An 11,368-nucleotide genomic window follows, 5' to 3' on the forward strand; every position below is an offset into this window, starting at 1 on the left:
ACGTTTGGGTGTGAATGCTATGTGCATGTACCAGACAAAGAGAGAAACAAGCTACAACCAAAAAGCACCAAATCTATCTTTTTAGGCTATTGTGATGAGAAGAAAGCCTATAAGTCGTATGACCGAGAGGCAAAGAAGATCATAGCAAACCGTGATGTGGTGTTCAAGGAGTAGCCACATGTAGTGGAGGCAGAGAAGAGCTCTTCCACTTTATCATCAAGTGAAAATCTTTCGCTCGACTGCCAAGATGATCACTATTCGCATAGTACTATCAATGGTTGCTCAAAAAGTGGCTAGTTTATGAAATGGATGTTAAATCAGCATTCTTGAATGGTGACCTCAAGGAGGAGGTGTACGTAGCTCAGCCACCACGGTTTGAGGCCCCCCTTTCTGAGAACAAGGTATGTAAGCTCAAGAAGGCTTTGTACAGGCTAAAACAGGCCCCAAGAGCATAGTACCAATGGATAGACAAATTTTTTCATAAATTAAACTTCAAAAGATGTGCCTCAGATGCTAACTTTGTTGAGAGTTATGGTGCCATGAGCACATGTAGAGCAAAGGTATGAGTAAAGGGGGCAAGTTACCACATGGCATGGAGGAGATATCCCACATGTGAGCAAGCATATGGATGTAAGTACCCTCACCTATAAAAGGGAGGTTCATTTGAAGTAATATCAGTTAAGCACTTTGCCAATATAACTAGGGCTTCTCACCCTAAGCAAGAGGGTGAACCTTCTTGTAAAAATATTGAAAATAATAAAAAGACCAATAATGCTAGTTTGCATTTGACCTTTGGTCGACATGACTTATTTAAGTTACATGGATATCTTGGGGGTCAATGTATCATTTTCCTCATGGATGATGGTAGTAACTATGATATTATCTCAGATAGGTTGGCTAATATAGTCAAAGCTAAGAAATGACCTTTGAGGGATATGAGTATAAGTGGTGTGTTTAGAGGGAATGAAGAGCAATGTACTTCTAAATTCAAGAAATTTTTCTTCAAGATCCAAATGTATGAAGATCGTGCTCCTATGTAGGAAGTTGATATGATCCTAGGAAATTCTTAGAGGTATGATTTCCAACCATCTATGGATGTAAGGAAACATACTTGTACCTTTGAGCACCAAGGTACGAGGATCACATTAAAAGGTGAATGAGATATTTCCCATATTACACTCATATCTCATACTAGATCTAAAAGAGAGTTACAAAAGGGAGTGATTTGTAGTGTGATACATGTTAGGGAAGTGAAGCCCGAACATAGTAATCAAGAACATCAACATTTAGAGCTCCATAAGCAATTTGATGATCGATTTGCTAGTGACGATCGGCATGAGTTGCCTATCTCTAGACCCAAAGATCATACTATTGAGTTGATTCCAAGGTCCTCTTCTCCATGTAGAGCTCCCTATCAAATGAATAAGGTAGAGCTAGAGGATGTGGAAAATCAAGTTGTGGACTTGCTATAGAAAGGTCTAATCAGGCCAAGTAGTTTGCCTTTTGGGGCTCCAGTCCTTTTGGTAAAAAAGGATGGAACCTTTAGGACGTGTATTGATTATAGAGCCCTTAACAAGTTGACAATTAAGAATAGGTCTCCTATACCTAGAGTTGACGACTTGTTAGAGTCCTTGAAGGGTGCCAAGGTATTTAGCAAATTGGATTTAAAGTCAGGATATCATCAAGTTAGGATAAGGGAAGAAGAAGTGCATAAGACTGCCTTTAGGACATAAACATGACATTATGAATTTGTAGTTATGTCCTTTGGGTTGACTAATGCACCTGCTACCTTTTATAGGCTAATGAGAAGAGTTCTTCAACCATACATAGGCAAGTTTGTAGTTGTGTCCTTTGATGATATTTTAGTTTATAGCCAAAATGAAGAAGAACACAAGCAACACCTTGCACATGTGATGGAATTGCTTCGTGAGAACCAACTCTTCTTGAATATAAAAAAGAGTGAGTTCTTTAAGAAGGAAATAGAATATGTAGGCCATGTCATCAATGAACATGGAATTCAGGTTGATCCAACCAAGGTGAAAGCTATAAAGGAATGGCCTGTCCCGACAAATGTACATGAACTAAGATCTTTCCTTGGTTTATGTAGCTATTATAGGAGATTCAACTTGAATTTCTCTTAGATTGCATCACCACTTACTGATCTACTTAAGAATCAATCAATGTATCATTGGGGTGATAGACATTCGAATGCCTTTGAGAATTTGAAGGTTGCTTTAATGACTAGCCCTGTGTTAGTTTTGCCAGATTTTGATAAGCCTTTCTTTGTCATATGTATAGATGCTATTGGAGCCATACTAACGTAAGAGGAATATCCCATAGGCTTTGAAGGTCGAAAACTTCAAAGTGCTGAATTAAAGTATAGCACGTATGGGAAGGAACTATTAGCCATAGTTCATGCTTTGAAGTTAAGGTGACATTATCATTATGGATCCGACTCCAAGGTTAAGATAGATCATCATAGTATTAAGCATTTGTTTTCTCAACCAATAGTTTCACCCTAGCAAATCAAGTGGGCAGAATATCTTCAAGGGTTTGGACAACCTGAGTTAGAATATCAACCTGGTAAGGAGAACATAGTGGTAGATGCACTAAGTCGTAGACCGAGTGTAAACTATCTTCATAGTGAGAGAAGAATCTCTTAGTGCAATAAAGGATGCCTACAAAGGTGATAAAGAATTTGGGACTATCTATGATGCGTTACTTCAAGGACAAGGTGCTTAGAGGGATATGCAATTTATGATGGGTATCTTCTTAGAGGACGTTTCATTTGTGTACCCTCCACTTTTAGATCCCTAGTTTTTGAAGAGATGCATAGTAGTCCCTATTCTGGACATAGAGATATTAGAGGAACCATTGATAGAATTGAAAGATATTTCTATGGTCAGGATTGAGAAGGATGTAACTACTTTAGTCCAACAGTGCTTAACTTGTCAAAAAGTAAAGAGTGATCATGGTAAGACACCAGGATTACTCCAACCATTACCCATACCTAGCGAGAGATGGGAGCATATTACTATGGACTTTGTGTCAGTATTCCCAAAGACAAGGACACAAAATGAGCAAATCCTTACCGTTATAGATAAGCTTAGTAAACAGGCCCATTTCATTCCATGTAAGAAGAACATCACTGCCATAGAAACCGCTAAGTTATTTATTAAAGAAATCTTTAGATTACATGGATCACCTAAATCCATTACATCAAATAATCATCCCAAGTTCCAAAGCCAATTCTGGCAAGCTCTTTTCGAGAACTTAGGAACAAAATTGCAATTCTCCACTACATATCACCATTCGACTAATGGACAAAGTGAAATAGCTAACCAAGCTGTTATCCAGCTGTTACGTAATGACAATCCTACCCTATGGGAATTATATTTACCTTTATTAGAGTTTGTGTATAACAACTCTACCCATTCTGCTACCCACAAGGCACCATTTGAGATCATCTATGGCCAAGTCCTTCCCACACCCATTGCAAATTTAGGAGATAGGATTTTGGCAGCTAATTAGTTTGCTAAAGATGTGCAGGAAGTACGTACACACGTTAAATCACACATTCAAGAGAAGTGTACAAGCTCAAGAAGTGTACAAGAAGGCTACGAATTAGAAGTGTAAGCATGTACATTATGAGAAGGGAGATTGGGTTCTTTTGAGGTTCTTTTAAAGATTGACAAAAGGCATATAAAGACAATTCGAGGACACAGAGATCTCGATATTTGGTAAAGTTTAAAGGATATCCTATGGAAGATGGTCAATGGCTCGATGAAGATCACTTGTAGGATTACCAGGGCTGCACTTGTTAAAGATTATTTAAAGGCACACAGATGAGGACATCTACTTTTCTAAGCAAGAGGACATGTCATGACATGATTATTTTGTATTAGATCCTAGTTAATCATTCTAGGGAATTTGGCGATTAACCTATGGTTGTATTATTATAAACTAGCCAATTGAATATAATAAAATATGCATGTATGTATTAGGTCCTAGGATGGTTAGGAAAGGGCAGCGTTGTGCATGGGTATTGCATTAATCAATGGTAGGCATAAAGAGTCATAGGCTAAGGGTAGAATAATGGGGTATGCCCCAGGGATGTGATCCCAAGAGGCATGAGGGTTGCACCCTCTCGTGCCATACATGGTGTGTGAGTATGGGCATTTCCACGTATGTGGATTGTGGCTTGTGTGAAGCATGCAGAGAAGAGTCTCACAAAAAATAAACTCACATGGGCACTCCTTCCACCCTATTTAGAGGGCCAATCTACGTCAATTTATGCATCATCTACACACATGTGCATCCCTGCAATCAAGAATGTGACACAAGGAAGCCAAGGTTTTCTCTTGGGCTTGATAATATCAAACTTTCTTTTATGTGTTATGTTCATCAACTATGTAAATGGCTTGTTGTAAGGAACATTTCTTTTTTCCCATCCAATTTTCAACAACTTTATTGTTTACATTTTTCAAGAATGGATATGCTAGAAATACCCAATGTGAATATATATTGCAATGCTAATTTCTTGGGAAAATATTCTCAGTTACGTTGATGCCCTTGTTTTTTTTGAAAAATCATGGAAAATCCTTGAAAAGTAGGCATTGGGATTTTAAGTGGTTGGAGATGCATGTATATTACACCTTGTGAAGTTGGGCTGACATAAACAATTTGCAATGACCATTGATAGCATGTCCCAGTGTACCCCTAACTCCCACCAATCATCCCCACAAATTAGGACGTGTTGTAACTTGGAAAGTTTATGTGACACATGTCATGCCCTTGACCTTCACATGCATTAAGCCTGATATTGCTTTAAGAACAAAGTGGCATGCCACATGTGGTGTGGTATGGTAGTGGTCCTTTGAGTGTAAAGTATTTTGTAAGAATCCATTGCGATTCTTGACCGTTGACTCAGGGATAGCATGCAAACATGAGCACTAGGGCATATTATAATTTGATTGGCTCATTTCCCAAGCTCCTAGCATGGTGGATAAACACATCCCTAAATGAATCGGAAGATAGAAATGGTCATGTTATAGTTGTGCCACGGGCCATCATAGGGAAACTGGTAGCACTTGTATTTTAGTAGATGTGGCAGCATGATGTGTATTTTAGGCCTCTCAATAAGTGAGTTTTCGAAATCCAAAACATAGATTTGGAGGAAAGTATGTGGGTAGGAGATGGCTAAGCCAAAGTTATAGGGCAAGATCCAAGATGTGCGCCTAGATACGAGGTATGGTGATGGTCTTTGAGAAAGTTCCACCATTGAGTATTCAACAATTGAGGCATCTTGTAAAATTTCCACTATTGAGTATTCAACAATTTGCGTGCTAAGTACTAGGAGTGGGTTGCAAAGTCAATCTAGCATAGGGAGTTTCACGTTGCATGCCCCTAGAACCAGCTCCTTGCCTTATGTTGCCTTGGTTGTCTCCCATCTTATTCTAGCAATCACAAATTTCTTTTGAATTTGTGAGTAACACCTTCTTTGCTTTCTCAAAAGCCAGTCTCGGTTCTATTGCTTCGCTTCAGCGTTCGCCACACTGTTTTATATATTATCCTCCTTCACTCGCTCACTGATTCGTTTACATGGGTTCGCTTTACGCTCTTCGGTTCCCCCGCCCATCTCAATCTCGTGTTTAGTGCTCCCATGGATGGAGCTTTACGCTACACAATCTGGCTTTCCGTATGCTATCCCCTCGAAAACAATAATCCATCGGTAAAGGAGCTCGCGCTGCTACCTAAGTTGCGTCGCTCCCCTCCAAATCGCCGGAGTTTCAGCCCCCCGGCAAGCTCAGCTATAATCGAAGATTAGTTGCACTTGAGCGAAGTTTTGGCCATAGGCCGCATACATAAATTGTCAAGCATGCTATATCCTATGACTAGTCTATCGCCAAAAAGTAAAAGCTGTTGTATAGAAGGTTCCATCTGGGAAACTATCAACATCTAATCGACGTCAAGAGATCTAGAAGTGTGAGTAACTTTCAATTCTAGAATACCGTGAGGTTTGTTAACTCTCAACAATATTCAATTTAGAATAATACTTGGTGTGGTTTTTCTTTAAATTAATAAATAATAATTATATATATCTCATTTCAACGCTTTCGTTTTCCTTATAATTTCCTCCAAGGCCCAAGGTTGTTTTCCCCCAATCAAGGGCCAAGGCTTTTTGAGCAAGTCCACCATATCCATGAAGGCAATGTATGCATAAAGTAAATATAGAAAGCACTAGACTTAGCTTACACATTCAAAGTTCATCTCTAAATCAACGAACTTAATAGCATTGAAAGTTAAGCTCTTCAACTCAAAGAATCATTAACTCAATTGTAAAATCAATTCGATTTACAAATATGAGTTGCAATTCAAACCTTATCATGAGTTAAATAACACATACAACGTATAATAAAGTAATGAGCCTCCATAGGAATGTTATTAAAAGCAGAAATCTCACTAGATTATTGTTTGTTTATACTAATCTTTCTCCAACATGTTCCACGTTGTTTACCATGATTATAGGTACTAGTATTGAAGTTTCATTTAATTTCCATTATGCTTTTTGTAGCACACCATGATGAACAATTTCAAAAGATAACATGATGGATTTTATCAATCCAAATACTAATAAATTTCAACACATATGTATGCCTAATTATGCACAAGTGTGTGCACATTTGTGCATGCATGTATGCATGCGCGCGCACTCGTGAGTGTGTAAACATCAATGTAATATGCAATTCAAAAGAGAAATGACAATATAGCATAAAAGCTCTTGGACCCTACCTCATATTCAAAAAATTAAAGCTATACATGATGTGAGAGAGAGAGAGAGAGAGAGAGAGAGAGAGAGAGGGATCTTGAGTTCTCATATTTTATTCTTTTTGTAATACTTTTAGATTTTTTGATCATTATGCTGAAATATATTTTATTTTTTTGTAATACTTTTACGTGATTTATCACTTTTCTTTTGAGCATTATGCTTAAAGATATAAGCATCGACCAAAGTCTTTCTACATGAATTAGCCTTGATCAATTCTTTTACTTCTTTGAGGTTGATCTACAAATATCTTGTCATGTTTATTCCTATGAAAGAATATATGTGAAATATATTTTCATGTTTATTGTTATGAAAGAATATAGGGGAAATAGACAAAAAATAATGGAAGGGAAGAATGCATATCTCCCATGTAAAACCTAAGTTGCAGTAGTTTATCCAATTTTTTAAAAACTTAAAACAGTTTTAAAATGTTTATTTTCTTATTTGAAATGTATTCAATGAATTGTCCCCTTTTATTCCTACAAATTAAAGGATGACGTGCAAAGCTTTTAGGGAAGAACAACAAGTGCTTGCAGGAAGAAGATGGAGATGACAAACATGTGTAGCTTGTAGGGAAAGAGTGATGGCCACTAGGCTTGCATGTGAGCGAAAGAGTGATAACTGTTGCATTTCAGTACAAAAAGGGTGCATACTTACTTTGCTATCACTACCCATATGATGTTGTGGCTCTAAATATTATTATCAAGATTAGACCATCTCTCTCTCTCTCTCTCTCTCTCACACACACACACACACACACACACACACACACACACACACACACACACACACACACACACACACACACACACACACACACACACACACACACACACACACACACACACACACACACACACACACGAGAGGTAGCAAGCTAAGGGTGTCCACTTCCAAACCACTTTCGGGTGAGTGTGACACCCCCTCGACTGAAAATACAAAGGTTTTGCTTCGGTGTAAAATACCTCGATCAAGGTATCATCTCCAATGAAATTCGCACACGATGATAACTGAGCCAAGCCAATACCTCGATCGAGGTCCTAAACTTCCTTTCACTAAACCGAGCTTATACCTCGATCGAGGTATCGTGGCAAGCCACCTATACCTCGATCGAGGTATTGTGGCAAGTCCACATACCTCGATCGAGGTATTGTGGATAGATGACATCGGTCGTTTCAAATACCACGATCGAGGTATGTGGCATCCGACATGGCATATGACATACCTCGATCGACGTACCGTGGCAAGTCCACATACCTCGATCGTGGTATGCTGGACCGATGACTTGGCCACATGTCCGATACCACGATCGAGGTATGTGGCATCTGACATGTACTGTGCTGGCAGCTGACATACCTCGATCGAGGTATCGTGGCAGGTCCAGACCTCGATCGAGGTATGCTGGAACGATGTGTATGTGGCATGTGAAATACCTCGATCGAGGTATCGTGGCATGTTTATACCTCGATCGAGGTATGATGGAGCGATGTGTGTGTGACATGTGATATACCCCGATCGAGGTATCGTGGCATGTCTATACCTCGATCGAGGTATGCTAGATCGATGTGTATTGGGCATGTGAGATACCTCGATCGAGGTAGTGAAACCCTACATTTTCGTATATAAAGAGAGGGACCCCCCCCCTCATTCTTCAAACCTCGATCGAGCTCCTCCTCATCGAAATCGATGGATTTGTAGGAGCTCGACAGAATTGCGGCAGCGACGGACAATGACTGACGAACAACGACGAAGATGGACGGAGCGGGAGATTCCAGGTAAGGTTTTTTTAATGTAGCTTTTTTTTTTGCGAAAATTTATTTAAATTTTAGTTTATAGGAATATCTAAATTAATTATAAAATATTTCAAAATTTTAAATGCATTTTAAAGTTTTTTTGAATTATTTTTTTAATTACATAAGTTTTTATTTAAAATGTGAAAATATATATATTTTGTTTTTTAAAATCATCTATTAAAAAAAAAAGAGATTAGAGTAGTTTTTATGTTATTTTTTAAATTAGTGCTATTTTTGTTTAAATAAAAAAATGTTTACATTTTATTTTTAAAAATCATCTTTTAAAAAAAAAGAAAATAAGAGTTTAAGGTAGCTTTTATATTATTTAAGTTAGTGAAGTTTTTATTTAAATGTCAAAAAAAATATATTTTGTTTTTTCAAATCATCTTTAAAAAAAAAAGAGATTAAAGTAGTTTTTATGTTATTTTTTAAATTAGTGAAGTTTTGAATTAAATATAAAAACGTTTAAATTTTGTTTTTAGAAAATCATCTATTAAAAAAAAGAAAATAAGAGTTTAAAGTAGCTTTTATATTATTTTTCAAGTTAGTGAAGTTTTTATCTAAATGTCAAAACATATATATTTTATTTTTTAAAATCATCTATTTCATTTATTTTAAAAAAGAGATTAAAGTAGTTTTTATATTATTTTTCAAATTAGGGAAGTGTAGCATCTTTAACACAAAGTTTGAAATTTATTTCAAAATCAAATAAGACCAAGGATGTACATCTAAGTCCCTTTTTTAATAACACCATTAAATAACTATTATGTGTGCATCTTCCATTGAAGAGTGGAGCAACTTAGAGCATGTAGGGAGTGCATGTGTTGCATTTGCAACATAGCACTGTTGTAGGCACAGCCACACATTTGGCCCATCTACCGTTAGGTGCATAGGATAATCCCAACGACATCCTACCTCATCAAGGAGTACGTGACTAAGTGTAATCAATCAAACAAATAGGAGAGGGTAGGTCATGTGGCTAGCAATCCCTTTAGGTAGCACGTGAAACTATAGAAATAGGGAACTAGGGAAGGTTGTAGATCTATGTATGGATATAGTTACATAGACAAATACAAAGACTTATGTGATTCCATGAAACTTTATCATGAGCTTTTGCAAAAATTAAATCAAAATTGGCTAGCTAAAAGTTTTAATTACGTAAATAGATTATTAAGTCCCATTGAATAGAATATTAATTTTCATTACCCAAATAGAATATTAATTTCCATGTGTTTTTTTTGTGCATGCGCTAGCCAGCGCGCAGGTTCTAGCGCCACTGTTCACATGCAGATAGCGATTTTGAGAGCTGAGATGAGGGCACTGCAGGATGCTAGGGAAACCCCTCACTTGGTTGCGAGTCTAGATTCAGTCATTGAGGCTCTAGGTTGATTAGACACAGTTGAGGGCGTTTTGGATACCTTTTAGGCACAAGTTGAGGCAGAGATAAGTGGTCATGGCTTGGATTGGAGAGCCATTCGAGAGTTGTTTGAGCGTGAGTCACCTCACAGGCAAGCCTTAGAGGATATGTTTTGGGATGGTCACACTGAGGTGATGCGACCATGATTAGGGCTGCCCTTGTATATTTTACATTGTAGGCACCCCGTCATAGCAGCACACATTTATCCGAGATATCTCACTGCGAATGGTGGTCGATTGCCTCACGACCATCAGATAGCCAGGTCATTTGCCATGTAGCTGTACACCAAGTTTGTGCTTGGTCATCGGGTAGACTACCTTAGTACCTGTTTAGGATCAGGAGTCGGACATAGTAGGATGGGGCGTCAGGAGCATCAAACTGCAGGTGTTCGGCATCGACGTGAGGCACCAAAGCTGAACACTATCCCTGCACCAGCATTGCGAGCTGTTGGAGGATGGATTAGGGGGGATGTTCATTCAGTGGCCTCATCCTTGCACCACATGGTCTCTGCCCTATCAAGATCACTTTCGATTCCACCTCCCCCACCTCCCACATCTATGGAGCCTCCCACATCTACACTACCTCCCACATCTACACCGCCTCAGCATGAGTTGGATACTCGAGATGCACGGATTGCAAAGTTGGAGGCATTGTTGGCTGAGTCTAGGGTCGAGGTTAGTTATTCTGATTATTTTAGTTTATTTTTTTGTTGTGTGTTTTGAACTGAAGTTTTTTTGTTCATTCTCACCATGTACGTGACATGTTTGCTTGGTAGGCACATCTATTACGATAGGATATGGACTCTCATGTACAATAGTTGGAGGCAGATTTGGAGCAGGATTCGGACAGGCATAGCATACCATCGAGCAGAGCACTATATTTTGTAGTTGAGACATATTAGTCGTGATCCATCTCGCCATAGGATCGACCCCAGTGTGGCCCTGTACCCTGCTCCTCCTGTAGATGTGCCGACTAGGACACCCATAGATGCACCAGTCATAGCCACGCTTCCTACCACCACTTGCATCCTTTGCCACAAGGATTTTGACACCGTAGGGTGGTTTGGACTAGGGTGCGGACTAGGGTGCGGCCACATCACACATCTCCATTGCATGACCCGCCACATGGTGGCACAATCAATGTGCCCTGTATGCTTTGCTGACATTGATGTGGCCACATACAGAGGACTAGGCAAGATGATATGTATCCCGGTCATTGTCAGGCCATTGATCCATTTGCCTATGTGGTCTTGATAGAGCACTACAGGGAGGAGGCACAGAGAGCATTGTTGCAGTAGGAGGGTGTTGATACTTCAGTGGTTGTAGCATGTGT

At 38.8% G+C, this 11,368-nt stretch overlaps 1 pseudogene; it reads left to right on the forward strand.

The window, feature by feature from the left end:
- The first annotated feature begins 10,170 nt into the window (after positions 1-10,170).
- Positions 10,171-10,923, forward strand: LOC147898674 (uncharacterized; annotated as a pseudogene).
- Positions 10,924-11,368: the final 445 nt, after the last annotated feature.

The sequence above is a fragment of the Dipteris shenzhenensis genome, chromosome 9 (assembly GCF_047967505.1).
Source record: "Dipteris shenzhenensis isolate YYH24624 ecotype China chromosome 9, Dip_SZ_1.0, whole genome shotgun sequence".
Taxonomy (NCBI): domain Eukaryota; kingdom Viridiplantae; phylum Streptophyta; class Polypodiopsida; order Gleicheniales; family Dipteridaceae; genus Dipteris; species Dipteris shenzhenensis.